Here is a 12,209-nt window from a genome sequence, read left to right as displayed (position 1 = left end):
ATCTCATTGAAACTTACCAAATTGTGAAAGACCAGGGTAAATGTGGAGAGGATGTTTCCACAAGTGGGAGAATCTAGGACCAGAAGCCATAGCCTCAGATTAAACAGTCGTACATTTAGAAAGAAAAGGAGGAATTTCTTTAGTTAGAGGGTGGTGAATCTGTGGAATTAATTGCCACAGGCAGCTGTAGAAGTCAAATCATTGGGTACTTTTGTGTCGATTGACAAGTTATTGATTAGTAAGGGTGTCAAAGTTTACAGGAAGAACCAGGAGAATGGGGTTGAGAGGAAAAGATAGATCAACCATGATCGAATGGTGAAGTAACCACAATGGGTGAGATGGCCTAATTCTGCTCCTGGAACTTATGAACATGATGCCCAGGCTGAGTGCCTGTTGCCCAGGAAACCTGGAGTAGAAGTGTTCTAATGGAGTTGCTGATCTGAGAGAGGACGCCCACCTTTATTTGATTGCTCTTCCAGTGATTTGGGAGATTATTGTGGGGCCAACATTAGTGAGCCGGGTTTGGGAATGCCTGCTTTAGGTAGCCCAGATGTTGAAAGCACATCAATGACAGGGATAACAGGCACCCAATCACCCTTGTGCAAGGTTCAATGGACAGATTGGACCCTTTCTTTGGGAATGTTTAACAGTATGATAAGATACGATACGATAGAACTTTATTTATCCAAGGAGGGAAATTGATTTGCCAAAAGTGATAAAACCACAAAATAAACTACACACAAAATACATGAAATATGAAATTAACGAGTGAAAAGGCTTGGGGGATGTGCAAAGATTGGGGAGGGGGTGGGGAGTTCAGTCTACCCCACGACAGAAGGGGGTGAGTTGTAAAGTTTGATATTCACAGGGAAGAAGAATCTCCTGTGGCGTTCTGTCCCGCATCTTGGTGGAACCAGTCTGTTGCTGAAGGTGCTCCTAAGGTTGACCAGTGTGTCATGGAGGGGAGGAGCTGTATTGTCCGGGATGCTCCGCAATATGAGGAGCATCCTCCCCTCCAAGACCAACCTCCCATGAATCTAACTCGACCTCCAGGACAGAGCCAGCCTTCCTGATGAGTTTGTTGATCCTATTGGCATCCGCAGCCTTCACCCTGCTGCCCCAGCACACGGCAGCGAAGAAGATGGCACTGGCTACCACCGATTGGTAGAACATCTGCAGCATCTTAATGCAGATGTTGAAGGAGCGGAGCCTTCTCAAAAAGTCCCTTCTTGTACAGGGGCTCAGCGTTCCTGAACCAGTCCAGCTTACAGTCCAGGTACACTCCAAGGTATTTGTACTCCTTGGTAAACTGCATATCCACACCATTGATGGAGAGAGGGGACAAGGGTGTTCATCTCCTCCTAAAGTTCACCACCAACTCGTTAGTCTTGTTGGTGTTGAGCTGCAGGTGATTCAGCCTACACCACTCAACAAAGTCGTTGACTACACCTCTGTATTCAGCTTCCCTCCCCTCACTGATTCAGCCAACAATTGCAGAGTCATCCGAAAACTTCTGCAGGTGGCAGGAGTCCGAGTTATATCTGAAATCCGAGGTGTGGATGGTAAACAGGAAGGGAGAGAGGACTGTCCTCTGAGGAAACCCCTGTGCTGCTCACTACCATGTCTGAGACACAGTTCTGTAGCCTGACATACTGTGGTCATCCAGTCAGGTAGCTGGTGATCCAGGACACTATTGGAGCATCCACCCACATCAGTGCAGGTCGGATGGTGTTAAAAGCAATGGAGAAGTCAAAGTCAACATGAATCTCACAATGCTTCCCAGCTTATCCAGGTGAGCATAGGAATGATGGAGCAGGTTAGTGAGCACCAGCCTCTCCAGTGACTTCAAAATATGTGACGTCAGCGCCACCGGTCTGTAGTCATTCGAGGAGCTGTGGCGCATCCTCTTTGGTACAGGAACCAGGGAGGATGTCTTCCACATCCCTGGAACATTCTCCAGGCTCAGGCTCAGGTTGAAGATAAGATGGAAATGATTATATTTGGTGTAATGGAAGATGGGAATAAATTGAACACATCTCAAAATCTATTCCTTAACTATGGTTTAATAATAGCAAAAAAAATAATACTTAAATTTTGGAAGGGTACATCAATACCAACGCTTAAAATGTGGATTGCAAGTATGTTGGACACCGCTCATCTTGAGGAAATGCGATTCTTCCTAATGGATAAATCAGACCAATTCATAACGAGTTGGTCTCCATTCGTCGTTTTTTTGGAATCATATGGTGCAACACAATTGTAAAAAATAACAGTTTCAGGACTGGACGAGGGTTGGTCAAGACTATAAATAATGATCTCCTTTTCTTTTCACTATTTTCTCTCTCAACTTTCTTCGTTTACTCGTTTTCTTTCTTCACACACTATATATTTCACATCTTTCTATCCTTTACTATCTAACTTCTTTTTCTTATTCTCATCTTTTTTCAATGTAACAAAAAAAAAAAAAAGAAGTTGTACATAAAATGTATTATGAAAATATATATTAGGCACTTTGGTGCCATATGACTGTGCTTACTTCTAATAAAATAAAATATAAAAAAAAAAAAGAAGATAAGATGGACAATAGACAATAGGTGTAGGAGTAGGCCATTCGGGCCTTTGAGTCAGCACCACCATTCACTGTGATCATGGTTGATCATCCACAATCAAAGGAGGATAGCAAAAGCTTCTTTAGGTATGTGAAGAGGAAAAAACTAGTTAAGGCCAAAGTTGGACCCTTGAAGACTGAAAAGGGTGAATTTACTATTGGGAACAAGGAAATGGCAGATGAGTTGAACAGGTACTTGGGAACCGTCTTCACTAAGGAGGACACAAACAATCTTCCTGATGTACTAGTGGCCAGAGGATCTAGGGTGGCGGAGGAACTGAAGGAGATTCACATTTGGCAGGAAATGGTGTTGGGTAGACTGATGGGACTGAAGGCTAATAAATCCTCAGGGCCTGATGGTCTGTATCCTAGGGTATTTAAGGAATACTAGAAATTGTGGATGCATTGGTGATCATTTTCCAATGTTCTATAGATCCAGGATCAGTTCCTGTGGATTGTAGGGGAGCTAATGTTATCCCACTTTTTAAGAAAGGCGGGAGAGTGAAAACAGGGAATTATAGACCAGTTAGCCTGACATCGGTGGTGGGGAAGATGCTGGAGTCAATAATAAAAGATGAAATAGTGGCACATTTGGATAACAGTAGCAGGATCGGTCTGAGTCAGCATGGATTTACGAAGGGGAAATCATGCTGGTCTAATAATCTGGAATTTTTTGAGGATATAACCAGGATAATGAACAAGGGAGAGCCAGTGGATGTAGTGTACCTGGACATTTAGAAAGCATTTGATAAGGTCCCACATAGGAGATTAGTGGGCAAAAATAGAGCACATGGTATTGGGAGTAGAGTGCTGACATGGATAGAAAATTGGTTGGCAGACAGGAAACAAAGAGTAGGGATTAACGGGTCCCTTTCAGAATGGCATGATGTGACTAGTGGGGTACCGCAAGGCTAGGTGCTGGGACCACAACTATTAATAATATATATTACTGATTTGGATGAAGGGATTAAAAGTAACATTAGCAAATTTGCAGATGACACAAAGCTGGGTGGCAGTGTGAACTGTGAGGAGGATGCTACGAGAATGAAGGGTGATTGGACAGTTTGGTGAGTGCACAGATGCATGGCAGATGCAGTTTAATGTGGATAAATGTGGATAAACTTTAGTGGCAAAAACAAGAGGGCAGATTATTATCTAAATTATGTCAAGTTGGAAAAAGGGGAAGTACAACGGGATCTGGGGGTCCTTGTTCATCAGTCAATGAAAGTAAGCATGCAGGTACAGCAGGCAGTGAAGTAAGTGAATGGCATGTTGGCCTTCATAACAAGAGGAGTTGAGTATAAGAGCAAAGAGGTCCTTCTGCAGTTGTACAGGGCCTAGTGAGACCACACCTGGGGTATTGATTGCAGTTTTGGTCTCCAAACTTGAGGAAGGACATTCTTGCTTCTCCCATCAAAAAACCCTTAAGTGAGTACTGGCCCAGTGCCACCAAACACTCATTGTACATTAATTCAATCATCCTCTGGATCATTCACATAAACCTCCTCTAGACCCTCTCCAACACCAGCATATTTTGCTTTGTATGTGGGGCCCAAAACTGCTCACAATACTCCAAATAGGGTCTGACCAGTGCCTTATAAAGCCTCAGTACTACATCGGTGAGACCAAGCGTAGGCTGCGCGATCGCTTCGCTGAAGACCTCTGCTCGGTTCGCAATAACCAACCTGATCTCCCGGTGGCTCAGCACTTCAACTCCCCCTCCAATTCCAAATCCGACCTTTCTATCCTGGGCCTCCTCCATGGCCAGAGTGAGGATCACCGTAAATTGGAGGAACAGCACCTCATATTTCGCTTGGGCAATTTGCTCCCCAGCGGTATGAACATTGACTTCTCTAATTTCAGGTAGTCCCTACTTTCTCCTCCCCTTCTCACCTCTCCCTCAGCCCACTTCCCCCCCCCCCCCCCCCCCCCCCCCCCCCCCCCCCCACCGCCCTTTGAAGAAGGGTTTCCTACCCGAAACCCACCCCCCCCCCCCCCCCTTCAGTCAGTTTGAAGAAGGGTTTCGACCTGAAACGTTGGCTATTTCCTTTGCTCCATAGATGCTGCCTCACCCCCTGAGTTTCTCCAGCATTTTTTTCTACCCTCAGTATTACATCCCTGCTTCTATATTTTAGCCCTCTCAAAATAAATGCTTGCATTACATTTGCCTTCGTTGTTACCGATTCAACTTGCAAATTACCGATTCCACTTTTGGGAATCCTGCTCCAGCACTCCCAAGTCTCCGATTTTGGAATATTATCCCCATTTAGAAAATAGTTTACACCTTTATTCCTACTACCAAACTACACGACTCCACACTTTGCTGCACTGTATTACAGCTGCCACGTCAGCCCAAACTGCCCACTTCCTTCTGCAGAGTCCCTACTTCCTCTACTTATCTTTGTATCATCCGCAAACTTTACCACAAAGCCATCGATTCCATCATCCAAATTACAATGGGGTGGCATGGTGGCGCAGCAGTAGAGTTACTGCCTGACCCGGGTGCAATCCTGACTACGGGTTCTGTCTGTTCATACATTCTCCCCTCGACCTGCATGGGTTTTCTCCGAGATCTTTGGGTTCCTCCCACACTCCAAAGACATAGAAACATAGAAAACAGGTGCAGAAGGAGGCCATTTGGCCCTTCGAGCCTGCACTGCCATTCATTGTGATCATGGCTGATCATGCCCAATCAGTAACCCGTGCCTACCTTCTCTTCAGATCCCTTGATTTCACTAGCCCCTAAAGCTCTATCGAACTCTCTTATAAATTCATCCAGTGAATTGCCCTCTACTGCCATCTGTGGTAGAGAATTCCACAAATTCACAACTCTCTAGGTGAAAAAGTTTTTCCTCATCTTAGATTTAGATGGCCTCCTCTTTATCCTTCAACTGGGGTCCCTGGTTCTGGACTTCCCCAAAATTGGGAACATTCTTCCTGCATCTAGCTTGGCCAGTCCTTTTATAATTTTATACTCTCATCCTTCTAAATTCCAGTGACTACAAGCCCAGTCCTTCCAATCTTTCCTCATATGACAGTCCCGCCATCCCGGGGATTAACCTTGTGAACCTATGCAGCACTGCCTCAATAGCAAGGATGTCCTTCCTCAAATGAGGAGACCAAAACTGCACACAATACAACTCCAGATGTTTTTTCACCAGGGCCCTGTACAACTGCAGAAGGACAATTATTTTGTGTCTAGTTAAATGTAGTGTTGGTGTTTTTTAATACTGGGGGGGGGGGGGGGGGGGGGGGGGGGACCGTTTAAAATCTCTTCCCTGTACGGGAGACCCGACCTTAACCCTGTCAGGTCTCCATTGTCGTTGGGGCCTAGCAAGGTGGAGCGACCTCCAACCTGAACGACCCGGGGGCTCGGGAGACTGTGGAGCTGCGGAGCTGCGGACTACTCACCATCATGGGGCTGGTCGGCATCGGAGCGTGGGGAGCGGCGGTGACTCGCTGCTGCGACTCGACTCCTGGGGCTCGGCGGCTCCAGCAACGCAGCCGCAGGTCCGGTGGACTGTCGGGGTATCGGGAGCTCGCGGGTCTGGTTGAGGAGACCGCATCCCGGAGCTCCCGCAATGCGACTTCTCCAGCCCGTGTCGCGGGGTTGGAACGACGCGGATTCATGGCCGTGGGACATTCCAGCGCCCGCCGGGGGCTCCAACATTGTGACTTTTAGACCGGGAGCGGGGCCGTAAATCGCCCGGCACGGCCTAAAATGGCCGTGGGACTTATCATCGCCCGCCTGGGGCTTGGACATTGGGAGAGACACGGAGAACAGGGGAGAGAAAATACTTTGCCTTCCATCACAGTGGGTTCACTGTGATGGATGTTTGTGTGAATTAAATTGTGTGTATGTCTGTAGGAAATTGTCTTTGTTTGTACGGCTGTGGAAAATGACAATAAATATTGTATTGTATTGTATTGTATTGTATTGTATTGTATTGTATTGTATTGTATTGTATTGTATTGTATTGTATTGAATTGACCTCTTTACTCCTGTACTCAAATCCTCTTGTTACGTACAGTATGTAGGGTCATTGGTTTGGTAAAAGTGGAAATTGTCCCTAGTGTGTGTAGGATGGTGTTAATGTTCATGGATCGCTTGTCGGTGTGGACTTGAAGGACCTGTTTCCACATTGTATCGCTAAACTAAAACAAAAGTAAACGTGAAGATTAGCAAACCCAACACGGACCACTAGTCACCGGGAGCCAACAAGAAAAAGCCCACTTTATTTCTCTGCGTTCTGCCATCCAGACAATCTGTTCTCCATGCTAGTATCTTCCGTCTGATACCATGGGCTTTCATCTTCTTTCACAGCCTCACATGCGGCACCTTATCAAAGGCTTTCTGAAAATCTAGGGAAACAACATCCTCCGACTCTCCTTTGTTATTTCCACAAGAGGTTCGTTAGGCAAGACCTCCCCTTTCACAAAACCATGCTGACCGGCCTACTTTATCATGTGCTTGCAAGTACTTGGAAACGTCTTTAATAATGGACTCTAAAATCTTACCAACCACTGAAATCAGGCTAACTGGCCAACAGTTCCCACTCTTTTGCCTCGCTCCCTTCTTGAACAGTGAAGAGATGTTTGCAATTTTCCAGTACTCTGGGACAACTGACTTTAGTGATTCCTGAAAGACCACAACTAATACCTCAATCTCTCCAGCCACTTCTCTCAGAACCCTGGGATGTCATTCATCTGGTCCAGATGACATCCACCTTCAGAGCTTTCATCTTCCTAAGTATCTCCAGTAAACTCTACCCCCTGACTCCCTTGAATTTCTGGCACATTGTTGCTGCCTTCCTCTGTGAAGAACTGTGATGGATCTGGGCCGCAGATGCAGCAGGCAGTGAAGAAAGACAATGGCATGTTGGTCTTCATAACGAGTGGAGTTAAGTATAGGAGCAAAGAGGTCCTTCTGTACTTGTACAAGGCCCTGTTGAGACCGCACCTGGAGTATTGTGTGCAGTTTGGTCTCCTAATTTGAGGAAGGTCATTCTTGCTATTGAGGGAGTGCTGCGTAGGTTCACCAGGTTAATTCCTGGGATGGCGGGACTGTCATATGATGAAAGAATGGAGCGACTGAGATTGTATTATTCAGATCGTATTTAGAAGGTAGAGAGGGTATCTTATAGAAACATATAAAATTATTAAGGGATTGGACACGCTAGATGCAGGAAACATGTTCCCGATGTCGGGTGAATCCATAGCCAGGGGCCACAGTTTAAGAATAAGGGGTAGGCCATTTCGAACTGAGATGAGGAAAAGCTTTTTCACACAGAGAGTTGTGAATTTGTGGAATTCTCTGCCTCAGAAGCCAGTGGAGGCTGATTCACTAGATGCATTCAAAAGCTAGTTTGATAGAGCTCTTAGGCCAAGAGGAATCAAGGGGTATGGGGAGAAGGCAGGAACGGGGTTCTGATTGTGCATGATCAGACATGATCACATTGAATGGCGGTACTGGTTCGAAGGGCTGAATGGCCTAGTCCTGCACCTACTGTCTATCTATCTATGTTTCTAAGACTGACGCAAAAAAAAAGATTTCATTCATCTGTCATTTCTTTATTCCCCATTACTACACCCCACTATTCCCCAGTGTTATTTTCCAGCTGTTCATTTATGGCATCAGAGCATATATGGAGCCTTACACATCTTTAGTAAAAACATGGCTCCTATCCTGATATAACTTTTAATAATAACTCAACAATTGGAGATTCTTAACTGAAAATGAGTAAAGGTGCCATGAGCCATTATTGTTGTAGGACAGCACAGTGGTGCATGCTGGTCGAGCTGCTGCCTCACAGCGCTAAAGACCCAGGTTCAATCCTGACCTCGGGTGCAATCTGTGTGGAGTTTGCACGTTCTCTCTATGACCACGTGGGTTTCCTCCCAGAGCTCAGGTTCACTCTGACGTCCCAAAAGTGTGCAGGTTTGTTGGGCAATTGGCCCTTGTTTGTTAGGAGTGGATAAGAAGATGAGATAACAATACAATACAATACAATACAATACAATTTATTGTCATTTGAGCCCCAGTGAGGCTCAAACGAAATTCTGTTTCCACAGCCATACAAACAAAGACAATTTCCTAGACATACACACAATTTAATTCACACAAACATCCATCACAGTGGACCCACTGTGATGGAAGGTAAAGTCTTTTCTCTCCCCTGTTCTCCATGTCTCTCCCGATATCCAAGCCCCAGGTGGGCGATGATAAGTCCCACGGCCATTTTAGGCCGTGCCGGGCGATTTACGGCCCCGCTCCCGGTCTAAATGTCACAAAGTTGGAGCCCCCGGCAGGCGCTGGAATGTCCCACGTCCATGAAGCCGCGCCAGGTGATGTACGTCCCCGCTCCAGGTTGTTCCACCCCGCGACACGGGCTGGAGAAGTCGCGTTGCGGGAGCTCCGGGAAGCGGTCTCTCTCCTCCCCCCGGACCCGCGAGCTCCCGATATCCCAGTTCACCGGACCTGCGGCTGCGTTGCTGGAGCCTCCGAGCCCCAGGAGTCGAGTCGCAGCAGCGAGTCACCACCGCTCCCCACGCTCCGAGGCCGGCCAGCCCCACGATGGTGAGTAGTCCGCAGCTCCACAGTCTCCCGAGCCCCCGGGTCGTTCAGGTTGGAGGCCGCTCCACGGTGCTAGGCCCCAACGACAACGGAGACCAACAGGGAAAAGGTCGGGTCTCCCGAACAGGGAAGAGATTTAAACGGTTTCCCCCTCCCCTCCCCCGCCCCCCCACATATACACATTTAAAACTAGTATTAAAAAAACACCAACACTACATTTAACTAGACAAAAAATAAAAAAAGACAGACAGGCTGTAGGGGCCGCTGCAACTGGTGAGTCGCGCCGCCAACGCGACGTATAACATATGGGTCCAGCAGTAGAGTTGCTGCCTTACAGTGCCAGAGACCCAGGTTTGATTCTGACTGTGTTTGTTGTCTGTGTGTAGTTTGAACGTTCTCACTGTGACCGCATGGGTGTTCTCTGGGTGCTCCGGTTTCCCCCACATTCCAAAGACCTGCAGGTTTGTAGTTTAATTGGCTACTGTCAATGTCACCAGTGTGTAGGATAAAACGAAAGTTCAGGTTGGTCAAGTCAAGTCAAGTCAAGTCAAGTCATGTATCCTTTATTGTCATCCAGCCTCAGTCTGAACAAAATGTCGTGCCTTGCAGTCATAACATAGAATAAAATAACAAAACACACAATAAACACAGATTTAACATCCACCACAGTGAGTCCACAAGGCACCTCCTCACTGTGATGGAAGGCAAAAAGTCTTAGAGTCCTTGGTGTGGACTGGCTTTCAATGGGCGGGCTCTCAAAACTCAAAACTAAACTGAACTAACTTGTGTGAACGGGTTGATGTGGTCTCAGTGGGCATAGGGGCCTGTTTCTGTGCTGTATCTCCAAGGTCTAGATTTCGCAAAGATATTTGAATCAGCTGGTAACATGGTAATTACAAACTAGCTGCTCTGTTCTGGGATTTGTCAGCACTTTACAGACTATATTGGTGATAATTATTTCAACTTTTGTATGATTATAGAGATGAAGATGAGCAGCAGCACAATTTCTATAAGAAGGAGAATTAGTCCCTAATCTGTCATCTAGCTTATCATTTTATTTTGCTCCAAGAGTAAATTTATTAATTGCATGCAACTGGCTTTTGAAAATTATAATGCTTTCCTTCATGACTCGCACTCCAGAAGAAGAAATAATTTAACAACTTTAGGAATTTTACTTGTCAAAACCAGTCTTGAAATTAAAATGATCCCCAGCGAGGGATAGCAAGTCCATGCCAGACCCACTGCTGGAAGCTCCACAGACCACAGCCCCATGATGCCAAAGTCATCAGGCCAGCGATCGGAGCACTCCTTTCTGGCAATCCCCGGCAAGGGTCCACACCGCACCTGCTGCTGAAGCTCTGGGCCCAACTCCGGGAAACGCTGCTCGAATCCAAGCTGTTAGGCTGCAAGGGAGGCAGAGAAGCGACATGGAAAAAGTCGCCTCTCCGTCGAGGAAATGAGTGAAAAACGGTCTCCCCCTTTTCTCCCCTATCACATAAGACATACCGAGAGACGCTAAAACAAACATTTGCACATACTAAAACAAAAAATCTAAATAACGAACATGCTGCTGGCAGGGCAGCCGACTCGCAGAGCCCCCAACCGACCAAATATTATTATACCCTCTGACCTGTAGTTACATCATTTCTCTCTACTTCCTTCCTTAAACACTCTCCAGTCCACTGGGACTTCGGATGTGTCTAAAGGAGAAACAAAGATTATTGTCAAGGCCCCTGCAATCTCCACTCTTGCCTCCCTCAATAACGTGTGATAGGCCCCACTAAGGTATATTTTGCAGCTGCTAAGAGACATCCCAGGCTGCAGGGAGGCAACGGACCATTCTGGACTCTCGATTGTTGCCATCGCATCTCCAACGTGTCCCCCTAACTATCTCTCTGCATGACTTTGCCACAGAGCCAGGGCTGGTGCCACAGATATGGCTGCTACTGCCCTCACCTGAATGGTTATACCCCTAAACTGTATCCAAAAGGGGATCCAACTGTATACCTGTCTTGCAGGGGTTTGGCCACTATGGATTCCTGACCTCCTTTCCAACCCCCTTTCCTAGCAGTCGCCTATCTATTCACTGCCTGCACCTTGGGTGTGACCACCTTTCTAACTCCTATCTATGACCTCCTCACTCTCTCAGGTGGTTCTGAGGTCATCCAGCTGCTGCTCCATTTCCGTAAAGCTGTCTTTAAGAAGTTCACCTGGACACACCTCCTGCAGATGTACTCCCCAGGGACACTGGCCATTTTCTTGAGTCTCCCATGCCACAGACAAACGCTCTACTGCACCAGCTTCCACCCCCACAAACACCAGTCCACGTTGCACTCCAATGCAAATAAAAGTGACAGACCAAACCCTGTCCTGCAGTCACCCTCATCAAATCCTCCTCTGACCAAAGCCTCTTGAACCTGTCATAGAGTCAAACAGCACTGCAATAGGCTCTTCAGCCCAACTGGCTTATACCAACTAATCTGCCCCATCTACAATAGTCCCATCTGCCCACATTTGGGCCACATCCCTCGAAACTGTTCCTATCCATGTGCCTGTCCAAACATCTTTTTAAATGTTGCTGTTGTATCTGCCTCAACTACCTCCTCTAGCAGCTCATTCCATATACCAACCACCCTCTGTGTGTGGAAAAATGCCACTTAGGCTCCTATTAAATATTTCCCTACTCACCTTTAAAGCTATGTCTTTTGTATGTTGATTCCCCTACTCTTGGTATCCTCCTCTATCTGTTCCCCTCATGATCTTATCAATTCATCACATATACTCTCCACTTGAGCCTGTGTCTCTTGCGCTGCCCCCACATCACTCGGGCTAAACTTCAATTTATTGGCAGCTGTTAATCAGCCAACCTGTGAGACGTCTTTTAAAATTTCTCCCATTCTCACAGCGAAATCCCGACGACGGAGGCTCTGTCGCCCATGTGCGCAGGCCTGACACCAGACCCCAAAGCTAACGCTGTATTACAGGTATGTTCAAAGCCCCTTGAAGTGTTGCAGCATCCCCACTGGC

The sequence above is a fragment of the Leucoraja erinacea genome, chromosome 27, assembly GCF_028641065.1.
Source record: "Leucoraja erinacea ecotype New England chromosome 27, Leri_hhj_1, whole genome shotgun sequence".
NCBI lineage: Eukaryota > Metazoa > Chordata > Chondrichthyes > Rajiformes > Rajidae > Leucoraja > Leucoraja erinaceus.
Note: the sequence above shows the minus strand (reverse complement) of the source record.